The sequence below is a fragment of the Bombus terrestris genome, chromosome 3 (genome assembly GCF_910591885.1).
Source record: "Bombus terrestris chromosome 3, iyBomTerr1.2, whole genome shotgun sequence".
Classification (NCBI taxonomy): Eukaryota; Metazoa; Arthropoda; class Insecta; order Hymenoptera; family Apidae; genus Bombus; species Bombus terrestris.
The window spans coordinates 450516-472497 of record NC_063271.1 but is presented as its reverse complement, the minus strand read 5'-3'; the positions used below and the strand labels follow the sequence as shown (position 1 = coordinate 472497).

The window sequence follows — 21982 nt, the reverse complement described above, 5'->3', positions numbered from 1 at the left end:
ATCGCAATGTAAAGATTATTAATAAACGAAATGAAATTTTTAATTAATAAACGAAATTCGAGGGAACGCAATTCAACGTAAAAGATACACGATCGTCGCTTCTGATACAAAGTAGGATCGTTATAAATTTGAAACGTCTTCTGGTTACAGACGCGATGACGGTGTCAAATATTTGACGGCGGCGGATACTTTTCCTGCAAAATTAAACATATTCTTGATCGAAATATTTCGTCGCAAAATGAAATACACGAATCGAAGAACCTACGTACGAAAATATTTTCGATGTAGTAGAGTACCAGCTATATCGTTTCGCTAAAGTATATGGTAGCTACCTGACCGCGATGATGATGTAAAGGTGGCATCGTGCGAAAGGTGCCATACATCGTCCCGATGAACAGTCCGACAAAGGCAAGACGATGTTATCCGCGACGCCATCTTCTCAGGTATACGTCCAGGTGTTCACACGGAACCGGGAATTCGCTAGTCACAGTGACCGGCGCTCTTCCTCGACTATCGCTAAAATACCACCTGATACATCGAATCTGAATCCGGAGAAATTTCGTTGTTTCTACACATACGAGTGTACTTTGCCCATCATATACGAAAGTCGTTGGAAAAAGCGATCGGACATTTTATTGAAATTTATTTCATTTACTTTGATTCGCTCGATATACGCTACTCCTTTTATTCCATACTCTTTACATACCGCGAATACGCGGGTTTTCGTTAAAACATCCACTTTAAATACGCAGAATTCTTTCAACCAATTCGTTCGTTTTTCTCCACGATAATACGCACTTGACGGAAAATCTGTTTCGAACATGTATCTCGACGTATTTTCGATTGGACGCGACAACAACGCATACCTTGTAATATAACGTAACTCGATATATAAACGTGCGAGCGGAAGAAGGAGAGGGAGAGAGGGAGAGAAGAGAGAGAAAGGGAGGACGAAAACGATGGAACGAGTTCCGGCGTTGAGAGCCAGGAGATGTTCCATCGGAACACGCGCGCTATGATACATCGTTGAAGATGTAGATTGCTTCTAGCTCCTAGCGCATAATCCAGCAGCCTTGCATTGTCCAATGGCTGGACAATGGCTGGCGCGTTCTGTTATCTCGCAGCCCTTATTCGACTCGCTTCTTCTTTTCTACGACTCTCTCTCTCTATTTCCCCCTGCCCTTATAGCGGTTCCATTCTTCTGCCCATGGATCGTGCTTCGTAAATCTTGGCTGCAAGGGCCACAACATAGTTGCCGCACAATTGCGCCGATTGCGAACAGTCAGCTCAAAGTAACTCTTTGTTATCTCAATTCGATTTTCCTCCAGGAATTAGGAAGCATTTTCTTCGGAAAAGAAATTCTTAGCTTGGTTTCCGTTAAAGGAAACTCGATGCTTAGTTGGTCGATGGCGTACTTTGGACGATGGACGTGTCCTTTTCATGCAAGTTCGTTATTCTTCGTTATAGCGATAGAATATAATTTAAAGTTCTATGTATAATGTAATTGAACGACAGTGACAAATTAGGCTGGAATTTTGAATAAATCGTAATAGAGACGATAGATCGAATAGATTCTTTTTAGATCACGTTTTGTTCGTTCGTAGCGTTCTCTTGACATTCTGTCAAACGTACAACTCGATATACAATTTTTAAATAACGGAACATCTATTTTTTGCCTAATCTCCACCACGTCTGTTTCCATCCGTTTTATTCTCGTTCGTTGTTACGAACGCAAATAGTTACTTATTAACCTAATTATCAACTCGATGCTACATGTATGCTATCGCGTACATAATATCACGAACCAAAGTATCGAACGAGAAAACAGTACCTACAAAAGCTCAGCCTTTGAACTTTGAACGTCCCTAATCACCGTTTAAGAGCATCGCTTTGCGCGATGTTGTTGTCAAGCTGACGTATCGGTGTACACGTCGGAGCTGGATCGAACGTATCGGCCCTATATCGGAGGAATAATTTATCAGAACAATACCGATATTATTGCCATCGATCAAAGAAGCCCGTTTCGATTGACATATCCCTTCCTGTCCGAGACGTTGCAACGCCGTGGCACGATCCTTGTCGAGCTTCCTTCTTCTTTTTCCCCGATATAAATTATGCTTTTGTTTCTTCATCGGGACGATCCGAGAAACGATCGATCGGTCTGGACAAAGATGCGACGAGACGAGACGCGACGCCGCGCCGCGCCGTCGTCGACGAAAACGAAGAGGTTGAAGTTGAAGGCGACTGTCAAGAATGACGGCACCCTCCCGAGAGAGAAGACGCGCGCATTTATTGTTGGCGATTCGAACGGGTCCCTTGGTCCATTTCACGTCTCCCTTTTTCCTTTTTATTTCGTGCCCCTCCTCCCTTTCTCCATGCGCTGTGCGACTGTTGCAGCATCCTGCATTCCGTTGGCCCGTTACCCGATCGCGTTTAAAATATCCTTTACACGATACATTCAGCTTTTTTACATACATATTTATATTACAAAGGGACTCGATCGACGAAAATTACGCAAATTCCGAAAAATGACTATTCCGTACGATGGAAAAGGGCTCGCGCAGGACACTTTTGCAAATACAGAGTAGAGCGAACTGCGTTTACCCAACACGGCTGCTAAGTTTTCCAACACGACTCGTGCTCTTCTCAGGGCTTAGGGCCTAGACCAATGGCATAGAGAGAAATCCCGAAAATACCGTCGGTTTCAAATTTTTGTATTGCTCTTTAATTAATTTCGCAATCCGAAAATACACGGTACGAAACGAACAATTCCGCGACTGAATGGAAAAAATGTCCAACCACGTCTAACGCTGTTTGCTAACAGAATCGTTCGTCGCGCGGACGCCTAACTAACCCAACTTGTTTTTCCGATATCGATCGCACCTCGAATCAACCAAGATGCAAATCATCGACTCGCACCACGTTATAAAGTACTTCGATTCGTCAACTTTTAAGCGGATGTCTTGGTTGGTTTATGTGGTTGACCGATGGTCGATCGGTAACCGCGACAGAGTCATAACGCACGACTTTCTGCGTTTTTTAAATTCTGTATACGTCTCTTTCTACCAGTTATCGGACATTTGTTACTTTGATATAAAATAGATACAAGTTTTTAGTAAAATCTTGGCCAAGATACATGTACATTTTAATCTTACGCGCGATACAGCGATTGTTCTTCGTCGAGTGTTTGACCTTGGTAGTCATGGATAGTGGATATCCATTACCGCGTCTGTAAGTGAAGTTGAAGTCGACGCTTATCAATTTATTTTATTATTTATTGTTTGTACGCGTTATACAGGCATATAAATTATATTACGGTTTGAACATAATATCGTATAACTATTTTGATAAAAATTGGTACTGGACTTGGTATTGGACTTGGAATTATGCGCTTTCTTGTCGCAACTATGGCTTCCATGAGAGGTCGTAAGAAGAGGCTTTAAGTGCCGATAATAATACTTACAGAATCGATCGAGACCGCGGTTTAATCGTGTCGTTATCAGCCACGGTACCCCCGATCGAAAACCTAACCCCGATCGAATCCTCATAGCGGACCAGCACATTTTCTCGTAATTTTTTCCATTGCAAAAACGCGAAACGTGGAAACGTTGTACCGAGTCTACAAAAACCGCTCTACTCTCATTGTCGTTGGCCAGTCTTCGTCTTTCATCTTCGATCCCGTCTTGTGAAACGCGACAGGATCGAACGATGCTCGCACGTTACGTAAACGTTAAACCATTCGCCGCGACGCGACGCGATGCGACGATGCGGTTAGAGTTTCCTTTGCGCTCGCTTTCGACTCGGGTCACCGTCGGTGACCCCTTCTCACCTGGTCGAGAGTCGTAGCTGTAAAGCAGAGGCCGCCGCAAATCCAGAACGAATCGAAAGTGCTTTCGAAGGTTCCTTCGATTTCGTATCCCGACCGCATACGTTTCAAGTGGCGAACAATCTCGCGCATGTTTGACAAATGCTCGTAGACTCCAGTTGTATTTTAAGTTGTATATTCTAGAACGATGAAAGGCGATATTTTGAAATTTAGGTTAGCTACATTTCTCCGGAGTAGTCGGTTTTATACGAACGTCGATCGTTATATTTTCACGTATACGATGTCCGACGAAATATTGGTTTGCAGTTTCAGCAGGATTTTGCGGGGGGAATAAGATACAAAAGCAAAGAAGAACCACAGCCGCGAAGTTTGAAATTCTTCGGAAATTTGGAGAATTGGGAAATGTTACAACGTTTTTTCATTTGTTCGAATTATTTTCACATCGGCATGACAAAGGTGGCAATCTCCTCGGTCGATTCTATCAGAGAATTATGTAACCAGACGGCTGTTAACGGAACAGCGCGGCGCGACCATGGCGGCGGACTTCTCGCAAGGAAAAGGTTAACACCGCATTTACTGGAAGGAGACGCCCTTAAGCTGGAATAGAACGAAGCCGGACACGTTGTTCCGTCTCGAACTGTCGCCGAGTTTCTACGTCCCTTGCGTTTCACAGCTTGCATACGCTCGTATTCCGCGTACACTCGTATCCCTTATAATCGTTACCGCGTCGCAAGATGAACAGCCCCGACGATCCGCCAGATCTGCCAGAGCTCTGGTCGATGGGTGTCCTTCGTGGAAGGCGATACGTGGACGCGTCCGTAGTTGCCAGGATCGCGGCACGGCGCGGCAGTGTACGTATACCGTTAGGCCACATGCAACGCGTGACGGCCCCGCAAAAGGCTGCGGACGATCCCTGATCCTCGAAGACGATAGCCGGATGACGAGCGAAGCCCGGTAGAAAAGACCGTTTGACGAATAGACAAGTCGGTATAAACACGAACGTATATACCGGCACAGACCGTTTCGCTACCGGCCTCGGATGGAGATAAGCCTCCGTTGCCATCGACGTCGACTCTGTCCGTTCTTCTTCTTCTTCCGCTTCTTTTTATTCTCCTTCCTTTACCTTCCTGCTCCTCCCTTTCGTCTTTTTTTCTCATACGTTAACCTTAACGTATACCCATCGCGATACGTCCGTATTTGAACGATACGCCCCTTGCAACCTTACTTACACCCTACGTACTTAGTCCTGCCATACGCTCCATCATAAATATATCGAGTGCTTGTAAAAGACTACGCAACGTTGTGATCTCCAATTAATAGGTAATAATAAACTAATATTCTACAACCTGTATTCTACAAAGCTTTATCTGCTTTTGTAAAATCTTTCTTCCAGCTATTGAAATCTCTACGAGGAATTTTGCATTCTTTCGTTTACTCTCTCTTATCCTCACATTCTGCCACATAACGTTTACATAACGTAATAACAGTGCAAAATACTTGGTATCAACGATGTAGATTCCGTGTCAGCAGGAACGATGGGACAAGCCCCGCTTACTTTTCGCTATTTCATCTTCTACGAGAATTTTCTTAAGCTACTGATTTCATTAGTTTGGTATAATCGACCTTATAGAGATTGTTAATAATCGTCATTTGTATGCGCTTACGTTGCCATAGGAAGAGTCGTCGACTCTCTTCGTATATTCGATAATTAAGGTTTCTCTTCATTTATCTAAAATAATTCGTTTCGCATGAATTTTCCGCTGCTGCTCGTCTAGTTTCTTTCCTTTTATATCTTCGGTTCCGGTATTCTTCTTCTTCGAAAGATTCTGACTATCTTTTCGGAAGCCCTGTATCGGCAGATTTTACCGCAGAATTCGATCCGGAGAATTAGACGACGATTCGAACGTCGCGACTAAAGTCCCGACCAACGCTTATCGACACCGGCGAAACGTTCGTTGCCGTGAGTGGTGTTAGTTTCTTCGCTGTGGCGCGTACTTGCACGCGTGGTGCTCGGTTTTGCGTGCACGGTATTTATAACTCGATCCTCTTATCTGGCACGATTCGATGACACAGACAAGTTGCCACGGCAACTCGTTTGAAATCTCAATTTGATTTACCGCCCCGTTGAAAGTCGACGGGTTTCGTTCCTGTTGGCAACGTTCTGTCGCTGCTGGGCTATCTTTCAATATGCGAGTTGCTGCAGGATTCAGGCTGAAGGAAGGTTGACTCGGCAGATATCGATATAAGGTGAGTGGTGTGATATCGTGAATCGCGTTCGTACAGTGTTTGTCCTTTAGTCGTACAGAGTTTGGTGTACCGTAAATCTGAGACGCTGTTTTCGTTTCTGACAGATTCGTCGACGATCACGATATCAGTTACTTCGTAGAAAACAGGAAATTGTTCGAGGAAAAATGCGTATCATCGATAATTACAGGGCACACATTCCATGTTCGTATCGCGAGGAAAGCACGAGCAAACAAAAACGATTCACGGACTAGAGAGGGATAAGAGGCTGGTGGTTAAATTTCGCGAAAGGACCGGCGAAAAAACGATCCGAGTAGCGCTCGATCTGCCGGCGATCGATCAGCGAATCGAACAGGCGATGTCGTTATCGCGCGCCGAGAAAATTAATTCGAGCGACGAAACAAGCCGCCGGTTTATCGGTGGGAGTTAATTGCTAGCCCAAAGTCCGAGCCCCGGTGCGACGTGGCGATCTCTCGAATCCCCATCGTTGCTCCTTTGCTCGTATCGTTTTCCATGGAAGGCGTGTTTGTACGTCGCGATGGTTATAGCGCGTACGGGATCCAACTGTATCTGCGGCTCTTTAGTGGAATTTTTTCCAACGACCACGCACACGCGCGCGATCTTTTGATCGATGCACATTTCTGTTAATTCGGCAGAATCGATCGACTCGATCGAGATAAATCAGCAAACGTACATGCGCCTATCGGAACAACGATAATACCGGCGCAAAAAAGCTAATTTTATTTAGTCGCTCGTGGAAGTAAATAACGAAAAAAAAGAAAAAAGCCAATAAAATGATCGTTAATACCTAATTCGATTATTTCGATTTAACGATGGGATCAGCGGGTACGTGTTTCGCAGGCCCGGGTTATACGGATGTCATAGGTATACCTGAAATCCTTACTTTTATCAGTGTCACGAAAATTTTCGCACGTATGCGCGCGTATCACGTCGAAGGTGTTTCGATTTCCGTGCAGTCTCCGACTTGTCCTCGTTTTAAGGGTGAACTGGCAGATTGATTTCCTCCTTGAAATCGCCGCCAACACAACCGATCGATTTCACCGTTCGTTTCACTCCTGTTGCCGACGAATCGTTCGTACGTTTCTCCGGTGCGTTCGATCTTATTTCCTGGGAGAGAAGAATGGTGTAGTAACGAGAGCAAAACGCAGAACAAGCAAGGATCGTGTAACGTCGTAATCTTCTTCCCCGAACGATGCTCTTTACTCGGATCTCTACTTCGTTTTCGAACCAACTCCGCCACCCAGAACGTGTTTCATTGCGCGTATAGTTATCGCGAACATTAAAAAGAGAAGCGAAATCAAGTCGTATCTGCTAGTCTCGTAGGATGATTAACAAAGGAAGAAAAGGAAAAAAAGAAGAATAAACGAATAAAGAAAGAATACGATTGCTTTTCTCGTTACTTTCCTTGCTTCGATTTACTTGCCCATATTCCTCGGATACCGGCAATCTGTTTCTCCGGATACAGTATATAACTGTATACAGTATGCGACGCATGCACGTACACGAGCGGTGCCGCTTTGTCCACGTCAACCGAGATCAGCATGGTTCGATCGTGTAGATCTCGATGGACGCTGATCGTATAAGTATACACGCACGTGCACCGTGGCTCGCTTAGAGGAATCGCATAATGCCGACTATGGATCCTTTCGAGTCGTCGCGTTCACGTCGCGTCGTCCCTCGCGGTGAATCCATGAATCTTTGAAAACCTGCCGTTCGTAGATCCATGAACGGCCCCGCATACATGTTTGTTTATTGGGTAGGGTTGATCGACGAGAATCGACGAGAATCGACGAGAATCGACGAGAATCGACGAAAAGAAGGGATGCACGAGACGGGAATATGTCATATATCGAAAGACGGAATATTTTCGACCGAAGAATTTGACAATGATTCGTTTCTTCTTGAGAGAAAGAGAGAGAGAGAGAGAGAGAGAGAGAGAAATGCCATCTGCCGCAAAAAGAGAGAAAAGGAAAAAGAAAGAAAAGGGCAGGAGGGGGAAACGGACAATTTGGTGGGTTGCGTGGATATGTCGGGCGTATTTAAAATGCAAATGCAGACCACGTCGCGGTGGTTCTTCCCGGTTTCTTCCCGAGGCAACCGATCGTGGATGTGGCCCACGTAGAACGCGGCTTCTTCGTTTCGACTCGTCTTCGAGTTCTCTCATTCAGGCTTCCCTTTTAACGGATCGCGAAGCAGAAAAGGACGATTTAGTTCTTCTCGTCGCGTCTCTCGGGGCATCTTATTAAGAACGCGCATAGCGATTGCAGCGCGAGCGGGAATGCCGAGTCGAGTCGCCTTTAAACGCGTTTCTCCTTTTCGCGAAGAAGAAGAGGTATGCTTGGGAATGGGCGAGCGAGTAAAAAAAGCCGCCGCCCGCGACGCGATGCGACGCGACACGATGCAACCGAATCGAAATCGACCACCGTTTTGCCAATCGTTTCTTAAATATCCGTGTTAATAACGCACAATGTCCGCCCCTGCCTCTCTAACGAATTTCTTCGGTCGAAATAGGTAAAAAATTGCCGCTGCCCTTGCAAGCTGCTTGGGTATCTTCGGATAAGGTTCTCGGCTGTCGCCGAGGGGGCAATTCCCTTTAGATGTACGTATTTCGTTTTAACGAGCTTCGTTCGACGAGCTGCGTGCAAAGAAGGAGACGTTATAGGAGACACGTCTCCAGCAGCTCGAGCCTTTGCGCGTGTGGAGTTGACACGCTGCACGAAACGATCATTTCGATTTCGCACAAGCACGTATTCGAATTAAAACGATTCGCGACTTTCTTACTCCGCCGCAAGCTACGGGGCTCGACCGGCAAGGATCGTTACCGAGTCCCCTCGATTTGGTAAGGCGTGCATGCAATTCTTCGACGTGCACTCGCATGCAAGAAACGTTGGTTCGCCGTTTCATCGCCGTGAAAAAGGACTACGTGATGGCAGCGTGACGATGTTCGTTTCGCGATCGTTCGACGACTTCCGCTTCGCCAAGCTTTCTACAAATTCGACAAAAAGCTGATCGATAAGTCGCTTTGCGTAGGGTGTGATCGTCTCGTTGTAGCTGAATCGTTCGTTTCTTGCGTATTTCTCATCTTACTTTGTAGCGTGGCAAATCGATGGATAAGAAACGATTGGACTTTATTTCACGCAAGCTACAGCCAGAAGCATCGATGGAAAAACGTCGATTCTCCGATGAATATTTTTGGTGATATTATCGCTTCGTCAAATATTCGTCAAATCGCTTCTATGCGCACGATGGTGTCGGTAAAGTTGCTACTACGTTAAATTAGAGTGTACAAGAAAAATAAACTTCTGAAAAATGAGTAAGGCGGGCAAACGAGCGGAATCGTAGATTTCTATCTATTTACGTGAATCCAACAAATCGAAAAGTCTTTGTAGAATTAATCAGAAATGAAAATAGACACAAAGATCGATCTCTCGCGCACTCGTTATATACGTATGTACTTTTTACTTATACATACCTACTTACTTTCAATACTTGGCTCTAAACACGAGACTATCCAACGATCACAAATTTATTTTCGAAATATTCCAACTTTTACATTTACATCTACCAAGAAACGAACGTTCCTCGACAATCCCGATATTTTCACCAGCCTCGAATCCTAATTACTCGATTAACTACCGTATAAATCGATTTCGACTATCCATCGTCGCCCAAAAGTATGTTCGGTACGCATCGTTAGCATTATCCCCTAGGGACTAGAGACGAATGACGTTGATCGTGAAACCGTGGACGAGTCGGGTCCTTAATAAGCGGTTAATTACGCCGGCTCCGTGGCGTAATTAACGGTAGCGATCGGTGATTTTCTTCCATCAGGTTCGACGTTATCCGAGAACGTTAAAACGTCAGCTAATCGGTCGCGTGTGTGTTTCGTCGAGAAACTGCTTACCTACCGACCCGCCGCAAAGTAGAAAAGGTCATGGACACTGGGTGCACGCGTAAATTCCCATTCCTCTCGTTCCATCGGCTTTCAAACGGTCGCGTTACGAGGCGTTTCTTAATTTCACGCAACTTTATTTATAGTTGTTCAATTGCTCGCTTGCTTATACTATGTACGTATTCTCTTATAATCCCGTTGTTCGCGTACTGTTTTTCCCGTGTTTCCTCGAGTTTTTCTGTACGCGACTACGATCATTCGGAGAAGCGATTTTTCATCAAACCCAATTCCCAACATCTTTCGTCTGTTCGTTCGTTCGATTAAGATTATCGCGATTACTTTTTCCGAGAACCACGTATCGCGGGTTTAAATAGATCTCTTATGTATCAGCGATAAGTACAGTATAGAACAATAATCTTGGACTGCGACACGTTGAAATGCAATCGACGCGTAATATCGACTGAAATATTAGTAAAAGAGCGGGATGTCCTTCATCGTCATAAACGCTCGTTGCGTTTTACCGTATATTAACGAGCGATTGTTTTTCATGTGTTTCAGGTAAGTCCGATCTCTCTGTTCGTTCAAGTTTCCTCGTGGGTCTTTGTCTAACGAGAATCACCGGAGCGTGACATTTTGCACAGCAAGTCGATCTGTAAGTCGGTGATCGGTTTTCATATAATTTCGAATTTGTTAGATCGCGCACCACCAATCTTACGCGCTAATAGTTTCCTCCTTAAACCGACCGTTCTAATCTGATAGATAATTTCGCGTCGTTGCTCGCTTCGCGACACGGTAGGAACGTAACACGGCAATAAACGGCCGCGTAACAGGCATAATACTCCTCTTACGATTCATTATCGCGATTGTGCGAATACATATCAACCGAGTTTCCCATCCATCAGCAGTAGCGCGAGGCAAAAAGGGCAGCCGAGCCCTGTCGATAATTTTATTTGGTCGGTCTCGTGCGTTTTCGGTCAGTCGTTTCGTCCACCAAAAGCGGAAGCACCTGCGCAAGTCGATTTACAATAGCTCGCCGACACCGCTAAATCACTCCTTTATTTCCTGGAAATATAAATCAGCCAGGATTCACGCCGCGAGATGCTACGAGTATCGGGCCACGATCGAATCCCCGGAGAGTACAGCAACAACGATATTCGATTTCCTTTGCCTATCGTTCTCGGTTCTCGCCTCCTTTTCTCTTCCCTTTTCTTCCCTTTTCTTCTCTTCTCTTCTCTCCTCTTCTCTCTTCTTCGCTTTGCTTCGCTTCCCTTCTCTTTCCTTCCCTTCTCTTCCCTTCCCTTCTCTTCCCTTCCCTTCCCTTCCCTTCCCATCCCTTCCCTTCCCTACCCTCCCCATCACATCGCTTCTCTTCTCTCGCATGCACGCGCGGCCTTCGTTTCCTTCGACGCTTCTTTGGCCCATCTTTTTGCGACCCCGCTCGTCCTTCGGAGCCGGAGACGATCTGTGGCGAAACAGTTTTCTCAATGACTAACCCCCTCGATTCGATCCGATACCCCTTTTTCCCCTTTTCATCATCTTTTTGTCGAATTACTCTGGTACAGCGGTTTTATCGCGTTTAACGGCAAACGATTCACTTTGTCGTTACGATTATTTTCACCAGCGAACGATTTTTGGTTTACCCTTTGTGTCCGGGAGAGGTTTTCTACGTAGACGCGTGTCGGTTTGTGGTATTTTGGAACGAATTTGTATTCCGGAGATGCGATTCACGAGGTTACCTTTCAGGAATATTGATCGATATGAGAGAGAGAGAGAGAGAGAGAGAGAGAGAGAGAGTGATAGCTTTTGCTTGGACGTGTAGTGATTTGATTTTATCGCGCAAAAGAAAGTATAGACAGTTTCGAATACGCGACCTTACGCAATGACGTTTATTTCGCTTCGAGAGGATATCTTGTTACGTTTGGCGTGATCTTGGAGGACACCTGCTGACCGTATCCTGATTCTAATCCTTGCGTAATACGAACGCCATGCCCGGTTCGCGATGGTTTATGGACGCTATAAAATCGCCTTTAAACCGACCACTTTAATGGTTCACGACTTTTGCCTATGCAGATTTCGTGGCTGATAATCCTGTGCCCCGGTGCTCCGACCTCTCGATCCAGGCTATCCTTTTAGTAGACAGCTTTTGCTCAAGAGTGCAGTCTTTCCACGACGAATTGTCCTTCTTCCTCCTCCGCAAACATCTCCCCGGTATCAAGATAAAATTAATATACCAACGATTAATTCCGTGCAACGGTTAGGATATTGATTTGCGCAGTACGTAACGATAGATTTACGCTTATACAGCAAATAAAATTAGTTTTCTCAATACTTGAAAATATACGCGTAAAATAAATGAACAGTTTCGTTCAATGGAAACGCATTTAATCGTTATAAATCGTACCGAAGAACAAAATTATGATAGGTACATCTACGAGCATTGAGCAATAGACGGCAGAATCTAAAAACGCTGTTTCAATTTCGAGCGCTGTTCGAAACGCCGTTTCGTTTCACTCCGAATATTCGAAATAGCTAACCAAATTGAATGTTCCTTCAATGTACATTTATATAATTCCATCGTTATGTCGTTTTGCTAAAATATAGAGCGAGTACGTTCGACGTTTCTTCTATGCAGTTTGCCGTTGAAGCAAAAAGATAAAGAAATTTCGCCAACTCGAGACGTAATACGATTCGTATTACGTGCATTTATAGCTTAACCTTCGGACGGTATCTATATTCTACAATATATACGTATATATGATTTTATATATAACCCCTCGTATAGGTCGGTTTCTTGCACCGAGCACAGCGTCGTGTCTCGTCCAATTTCGTCGCTGTTTAACGAGCACCTTCGTCGAAACCTTTTCAGAGCAGAGAACTGGATGCAAAGAAGATCAGATACACATTCCTCCGCTATCTTTTCTCGGTAGCCCGATATAGATAGAAGTTCATGGAAACGAATGTCAAGATGCCGCCTATTATTCCTTTCGTGCGACCGGTATGTCATTGTCCAACCATTTCCAGACGCGCCTTGTCTGCGAATACTCTATCTGCCGTGAGAAAGAGGAAGATAACGATATCTGGTTGGCAAAAGTTAACCGTTGTGCGTTTGATATCGTTCGACTTGTAAAAAAGAAACGTTTTTCTTTAGACTATTATCTAGTCATAACAGTATCACCCTGTGAAACGATTGTTTCAATGTATTCACCTTATTCGTACGTACCTGTCACCTATATACTACGTATACGTATTTTACTTTATATTTATCCTATTTATTATATCTTAGTTTAGCTATATCCTCAAGCTATCTTAATTCCTTGAAATTAATTGATTAACGCGAAGATATTTATAAAACTCACAAATTTCAGTTGTTTTTCCCCTCGTGTGCTTTTTAAACTCGAGAAACTTGAGAGTGAGAAACGACAATGAAAAGGAGAAAAATAAACTGCGAAAGAGTGACACGACTCGTTCGACCGTTAATCTCTGAGAACATTTTAATTTCCTCGAACGAAGAGAATTCCGCTAGCAAACGTTCATTTTTCGGGATATTTTCATAAATCGTGCGTATCATATGTATGTCCATAGGGTGAGATTTAGTTAGAAAAGAGCCGGCGTCGGTTCGTCTTATAGGCGATCTCGCTTCCTCCATCGAGAATGATCGACAACCAGAGATAAAATCGTGAAATCGCGTTTCGACGCGCCAACTTTTTACCAATTATGGTTTCGACGTGGCTTCGCCGCGATACATACTTGTGCAAACACCGTGCTACTGTTTGCTGTTCATATGGCAAAAAGATTTAGCGCGTTTTTTCCTCTCGTTTCGTTGGTTGTTTGCATTAAAATCAGTTTGGTTTAATCGTCCAGTCGAATATTTTCCATGTCGGTTTACAATCACGAAGGAAACGCCGATCCTCTGGCCTCCCTCTATATTCTACGAGTATATAAATGTACATAATACGTACATATGTGTACGTATTTGTACACGTACGAAGCTGTTTGTAATTTATAAATATCTCATAGCTACGATTTCGATCCGATCGAGAACAGAATTTACTCACGTTGCTTCGATCTTTCCACTACTTTTTTTTAAATATGCGGCGATTTTTAAGATATGCCGCCACCAATCACGATTAACGTATGCGCATATTTCGATGGAAATAGAAGGCAAAGTAAATGAAACAAAATATCGTTTGAACGTTATCGAATAGTATTACTTACAATTAGAGATCGTTTACTCGGAAAAAGCGCTCGATCATTTGCGCCGTGCGTACAAATATGTAGTACGATGTAGAAAAGACTTGGCGGCTTAAAATAACTCACGGTATTCACTCCAGCTGCATTCCTCTGAATCGCAATGCAAAGAATTTCCATCGGTTCCTGAACGGCCAGGTTCCGTCGTTTGCCGTGCAATTCAAGGCGGAACCCGATCTTCCGACGATCTTAATTTGCCTCCGTGTGGATCAAAGACCGTGCAGTCGCTAACTGTATCGAGGCATGTGCTCGTTAAAATGGAAATTTATCTCGACGCTGTTTCTACCGCGAATCGAAACGCAACCGCGAACAATCTTGATCGTATTTCAATTGTACGAAATGACATTTTTTAAATATTTTCGACTAACCAGCGCGATATCGTCCATCGATCGTCAAAAGCCGAATCGAGCAAGAATCTTCTGTTAATCTCCCCTTGCTGCTCTCTCAACTCTCAAAGTTACTCGCTGTTCAAAGTATTCCCGGTTACAGAGCCGTCGTTCTCGTCGACTTCGGTTAGGTACATATTTAGGACAACTAGTAGGAAAGGTGGAGGGATGGGTGACAGGTTGCGACGATTCATCGGAAGCTTGTGTCTGGATAATCGCTGTAACGAGATGGTGATCAGGGTTCTCTGCCGGAAACTCGGTTCTCGGGATACGTATTAAGCAAATACCGTTTGCGCTCTACCTATACGTAGAAACGTGCGATCGAATGGGACACGGACGCAGCCGATTTAGACAGACCGCAGTGAGACGTTCGTTACATAGACGCGCAGAATGCCGCAGTAGCATCCGTAATGGTAACAGTACATTTTTTTGATATCTCGAAAACTAGGGGCGTTCGAGGTTGCGGCAAAGGTGTTGAGAGTAGTAATTATATCTTTACCTACGCGAGATGAAAACGATATAACCCGATATTAAAATATCGATGGAAACGCGTTCTTGTAAACTTGATTGCCGGAGTCGCGAATAAATCGATCAACCAAACGATCGTATTCATTGAACGGTACCCGAGCGCATCGTGACGCGTCGTTCGACTTTCGATGGCTCAAGGAATATCAAATTAGTTCAATTACCATCTAAACCTGGCCGGCTCGCGGAATACTCGTAAGTTACATAATTTCCGAGAATTTCAGCTTTCTAAAGCGCGCCCTCAACGGCGCTATTATTCTCACATGGAAGTTTCTCGATACTTGTGCTAAATCGATTTGTCCGTTAAATCGCGACGAGCCTATTCGATCGCATCGCATATTCGATTTCTTTATATGCTGCATTTAATCAGAATCGGAATGTCAATTATCGTGGAATTTTCTACGAGAGAAATTTCCTATTACGATTTTCGCTGACGATAATATTTCCAGAAAAGAAAACGAAATATCTCTGGATAAAAAAGTATAAGCGATTAATTTCTCTAGTCGAATTTCATGAATCCGAGGGAAAATGTAAGGTGTATCGGTGGATTTACAATTTTAGAGTTAGACGGAAGAAAGAGAAGAAGAGGAGAGAGACCAAAGGGGGAAAAGAGAGCGTGCTTCTCAGCTCGTGATGTCCCGGGGCTACCGCAAACTCACTGGAATATAACAACGATGGCTAAACAACGCCCATACCGGTCACCCAAGGAATTATTCCCTCGTGACCCCGAGAAAACTAGCCAGTTAAAGTTAACAGGGAATCGGTCGAACGTATCGACTATGCTCGAAATCGGTACCACGCTTGCGGGGAAACGTGGATTTTCGTGATGAACGCGATCCCACGATGTTTCTCGCGGCCCGTAGACGTGCAACTCGAGATTGCTGCCCGAGGCGCCGTAGATCGTAGATCCGGGGGTTGAACGAGCTTAGCAAACTAGCCTGTGACGCGTTATGGCTTTCAGAATTAACAGCCAATGATTTTTAACGCGGATCCTTTTTCAAAGCAGATCCTTTCGAAACCGAATGCTTTCGACCAAGCAATAGAACGAATAATTTTGTCTTTAGCGATTGTTTCTTAACGTTTAAGACTTAAACCGTTGAAATTACGTGAAATTATTTATATTCTTCGGTCGTAGGCAACTATAACAAATCGATTTCCCTCAGAGTTGGGTTTTTTCAATTTTTATCAAGCGTAATACAGAATGCAAATTGAAATAAATTACACAGCGTCGTATTTTGAAATCCACACGTTGGTTAAAAATGATCCGTGCAGTTGATTTTTAGAGGAAATGGTTTCCCTCGTAGCGACAGCTTTTTGAAAGATATTTCGATCGATCTCGAAACTCCGTAATTAGTAACTTTAGCGTTTCGCCAATTCATTTTAATAACTTTACGACCAGCTATGCAATTTCCTTTTAAATAGCGCATGCGATTTGTATTTTTACTACGTATAAAGAATTTTTCATTCTTCTTAAGCTTCTAGTTTTTAAAGTTTACGTAATTTGAATCGTTTTTCATACACTTTGTCACAAATACTACAAAGAAAGACATAATTTAATATTAAAGTTTCCATCTGTTCGATATCAACTTGGTCTTTTCCTCGGAAATAAATAAAACCAACGGTTAAAAAACGTTCGATACGTCGTGTTCGACGTCGTAAACGATACTTTATAAACGATCCGTTGTATCGAAATTCCTTTACATATTGCCGGATCAAATGAAAAAAAGGAAAGGAGGGCCGTGATCCGTATAGTACTTTAAAAAAACGTACAGAAAACTGCAAAGGAGAGACAGACGAATATGCAAATATTCGGTTTTTTTTTTAATTTAAAATTAAATTAAAAATTTCCGAATCTCGGTCAAGTGGAAACAGCGCTGCGGTGTGCAGCGGCTCGTTAAAATTATCGAACGTTTGTCGCAAAGGGTCCTTCGACTTCTTTCCCCGACCAAGAAGGAATTCGAAGAAGGAATTCGAAGAAGGACCGTGTCCTATCACGATCGTTCCTCCTTTCTTTTCCGGTTTCTTTGATTCAGCAACGTATCTTGTTAAAAGGGACAGCGAAAGGATCAACGGCATTCGGAGGGAGGCTTTGGTAGAAACGTTTTGGTCTGCACCAGAGTGATCTATCTTTTGGAAAGAGTCGTTGAATATATCACGCTGAATCAATCGTTTTTGTTATTATTAAACGCAACCGTAAATTTAATATACAGTATAAGACGAAGATAAAGTTGAACGAATGTTACAAAGCTGCGAAATGAAACGACGAATCTTCAAATTTGCTACATTTACCAAATATAGGAACTTTTAACCTATGTATTCACGTACGTACGACGTGATTAACCGATTAATACGTTTAATAAATATAGTGAATACGATACCATACGATCTTCTTCTATGACATTGTTCAAGCTGTTTTCTAATTATAACTTTTATCCAAAATACATTTGCTTTTAAAGCAAAAAAATGGGGGGGGGGTGAAGAGGGGGGAATTAGAATTTGCGAGTGACGGTTAAATGTGCGAGCGTAAATGCGATAGATTGAAATTTTAGAATGCGATAACGACAACGATACTAGTATAATATGGTAATGGTAAAAATTACTAGCGTTTAGAAAATTCAATCGTCGCGATCACAGGCTACTGCCACATTCCGCCTACATTCGTAGGCAATATATCTTCTTGGATAAATGTTGCCGAAAATACTCGTACGAAACGGAAATAAGATTAAATCGAGTGAAAGGCATTCGAGTAGTAAGCATTTGCGTGGACTCTGAATTACACGAGAAACGGAAAGCGTGTTGCTGAAAGACACCGATCAACGAGATCGCGAACCATCTCGACCGGCTTGCGGTACACGATATGAATATCGATTGCGTGGTATTGCCACGGCGCGGCGTAAACGGGACTCGCGATACGAGACGATAATAACGCGCGCGTAATGGCGTTCGGAGGAAAAGGAAGCGTTTCAAAAGTCCAGACTAACGAAGCCAGATCACGGTGCATTTGCGCTAATGAGAAGAAGATCGCTACCATTGGACCGCTTGGAAAAAACTGGATCCTCGTTACCACCAAACTAATTACCTTTTACATTTCTTTCGCCCCTCCCTCAATTTCTCGTCAACTTGCTTGACGGACTCCCTTTTCTGGAATTCCTCGCCCTCGTTCTCCTTTTTCGCCGACAATTTCCTCGTGGCAAAGAATCCAGTAGCGATTAATCGATACATCGCGTCGGTCGCTGCAACTTGGCAGATAATTGAATCCGTCCGTTGGGCAGCGCGTCTCTTCTTCGTCGTCACGGAGTCAACGAATTTGACAACGTTATGTCCAACTTTCCACCGACATAAATAGAGAAGAACGGTTTGATACCGATTCGAACTCGTTCGTTCGCTCTGTTCAATACCGATCAAATTTCGTGTCGATTGGCAACCGATACCGATTCCAATCTACTTATGTGCCTGCCTAACTACGGTTAACCGATTCTGAATCTGTTGATTCGAATCGATCTTCCGGTGGTGACGAATCTCTGTTTCGATTAGTCGCCATTCATGGAACGAAAGTAAATCAGACTCTCGGCCGTTTAGACATACGCAGGATTCCTTCTCGTATAGCCCCGAGTACTCTTTTTCCTCCTCCGTGGAGGATAGCTCGTGTCGCTTATGTCGGCGCAGCGGTAATCGCGATCTCTCGGCCGACGACAAAGACGACGTCGCGTCGCGTCGCTTCCTCGTATTGCGCTTGTGATAAATCACCGGCCCTCTCTACACCGTCGTCGCAATCTCGCGGCCATTAATCTCGATAATTGAATCAATATCTGTGATATCTACTTGCGTATCCGGGCCGGCCTCATGGTAATTAGCCGCCCTCGTCATAAATCATGCCCTCCGGGGGTCGAAGTGCGCTGTCGACCAAGAGATCCGCTGCTTTTAGACCCTCTGCCCTTTGCCTCCCCCTTCCCCTTCGCCCCGAGTATATGCAACAACGACGGTACATCGACGACGCAGCGTTCCACGTGGTTCCGATAAACCGAACGTTTTATAGCGTAGATTGGTCTCGCGAGGAAACGCACTGCCAGCTCTTTCGCTTCACCCACAAAATGGTGAATATATACAGCGTGACTTTAACCACGTTAGATTTGTTCGAAGTTGGTAAGTCGTTTTCCAATAGACGTTTTCCAATAGACGTTTTCTAGGAAAAGGGAAAAACGAGTGGAACGAAACTGAACGTTTAGGAAGGGATTATCGGAATATGACGTTTCATCGTATCGAATGTCGTGACAGTTAGGGAGGATTCAAAACGTTTACCAATTAACGAGCTGTCGATTTTCCCAACGTCGATCTTTACGGTAACATACCTATAATTCGAAACCTATCTTTAGCTTACCTAGATTTGGTACGATGATTTGACGATTGAATAAATATTTCGATAGTACTCGATACGTCGTATTACGTGTAGAACCGAGATTTAATATCTTACGGGTGTAAATGCGTTTCACACGAGTCTCTGGCGATCATATCGTTTAAAGTGTATGTATAATACATAGTTGTATAGCGGGGCTGTATAGGTATACGGTCGAGAGCTCTGCGGTGATTCATAATAAACCGCTCAATGCCAGCAGAGTTCACCGTTCCATCGAGCACGTATGGCGATTCAAGCAACGTGTCGGGCCAACGTGTAGGGGTCAGGCCGACTTAATCAACCGATCATTATCACGAGTTCGCGACGTAATGACTGAAAGAGCCGGCGTTGTCCTCCCTTTATCGCGGTCCAACGCGACGCGACGCGACGCGACGCGACGCAATGCGATTCGAGGTGTGGTCGTTTGCCAGTTGCCAAATATATCGTATCGTATGTTGTATCGCGACCTTCGTTACTCGAAGAATCGATTAATTAACGGCCACCGTTTAACGATCGATAATGCAATCGTTGTTCATCGTGTGCACGCCAATGCCTGGAAAGACGCAAGACTGTAAAGACGGTAAAGCAGACGACCGGTAATATCGATTCGACTTTCATCGCGTCAAAAATTATCGTTTATCTTCCATTCTTTTCTTATTCATTAGTCCATTTGATATATTTTACAGGGTATTAACGTTGTACCGAAAACGAATTCTTAGTACGTTCGATGAAATATTTAAATTACACAAGTTGAAGGAGCAAACGTGTGATGGGTGTTCTTCGTTGATGTTATTTAAATATTATGCAGCGCATGCGTACATAACACGTTGGACAAGATTTAAGCGTTAGGAGAGAGAAGCATAAGAAAAGAATTCAGTGGAAGATCGTAGAATATCGAGAATTATCGATTAAAAGAATTAACGTATACGTATGGATTTTTGATAATTCGGATAATTCAGTTTCTGTATCCCAGGAACACGAGTTACCAAGAAGATCTAAATAAAATTCTCGCGATTTGTTTGTTACAGTCTGAAATTTTGCTTTCTTACCGGATAGTCGTTGTGTTTTAAACTGCTGGCTGGAACCGTTCCTGGTCGGTGGCGTTTCTCTTGAAAAACGCATCGAGTCGATCGTGAAACGAGCCGCCGCGCTGCGCCCCGCTTTAAACGAGCCAATTATTTCATTGCGCCGCGTTCCCCCTACGTTTACACGGACTACGCACTCTTTCAGTCACGTGTTTCTCGAAAAGGCAAAGCGATCCCGCAGTTGTGCTTGAAAAATTCGTATCGTGTCTTTTTTCTTTTCTCGTTTGTTGTTCAACCGCGTCTCTGTCGAAACTACCGATGGAGATAGTCGAGCGGTTACTCGCGACGAGTTTGATCGCTCGTTACGAACAGAGCGACAAATATGTTTTAGCCGTTCGTTGCTAACGAACGGAGAAAACGGGAAAACGAAGGAGCGATCGTTCGATAGCTTCGATTTTACGCTGATACACGTATAATACATTTGGTCGTAAAAGTTTTCCGTTCCATTACGTATATACGTTACACGTGTACAGCAGATATTTGGTAGAATTTTGCATTTCTACGACAGTAAAGAAGAAAACAACTCGAAATTGATTTTTAAGTAATACAACGCGTGTCTTACTACTCTAGTTTACGGGGACGGTCTAATGGCTCGTGAATAAGGTAAAATGTTAAGGAAAGACGAACCAAGATTACCTATTTCCTAAGAAGAAAGGCCCAAGTAGCGCGATGATGCGCTGGGGGATTTAGATGAACTCATCAAGGATGCGGCTCTGTAGAATCTCAATTAAGGCTGAATTGCCCCCACGCGGCGCAACCAGAAAATTAAGTGCGAACAGACGCAGTGCATACTAGAGACGAGAAACATCGAGCTTGCCAACAGCGAGCGTTGTACGACAGACAGAACACGGGGGAAGAGAAGCGTAGAGGTTCTCCTCGAGTTCATCCGGCAAATGGGAGGCGAAGACCTCGCAGAGCAAAACGGCATTCCAAACCGTGCTTGATTGGTTTTGGCGAAGGTGTACCGCCTTTCTGGAGGTCGGGTCGGGTCACCACTGCCTCTTACGCTCGTACTCTTACGTGACTCTTCCTTCGTTCGAACGCGTCGATCCTTCGGATCCGACCGGCCCGACCGGACCGAACGGACCGAACGATCGTCCTTTAACGTCTTACGTAAGACTTTACCCTGCCCCTTTGTCCTTCTTTTATTCCTCTTTCATCCTTCTTCTACCCTTCTTTCACACTTTTTTCACCTTTCTTTCACCCGAATTCCTTTGAAACATTCGAAGAGAAGTTGACTCTGAGAAATTTCCAATTCCTTTGCTGTTTGCGATCTAGAAAGGATTCAATTTTCAAAGGTCATCGATCGTCTACAGTCTATATTCTACGTAGTTGAGACCTACCTACAAGTTTTCCATTGTT

The 21982-nt window shown here is 44.0% G+C and overlaps 1 protein-coding gene across 2 annotated transcripts in view; it reads left to right on the top strand.

Moving 5' to 3' along the window:
- Positions 1-21982, top strand: part of LOC100645932 (neurogenic locus Notch protein) — a 179595-nt gene that overhangs the window by 130945 nt on the left and 26668 nt on the right. The window lies entirely within an intron of this gene.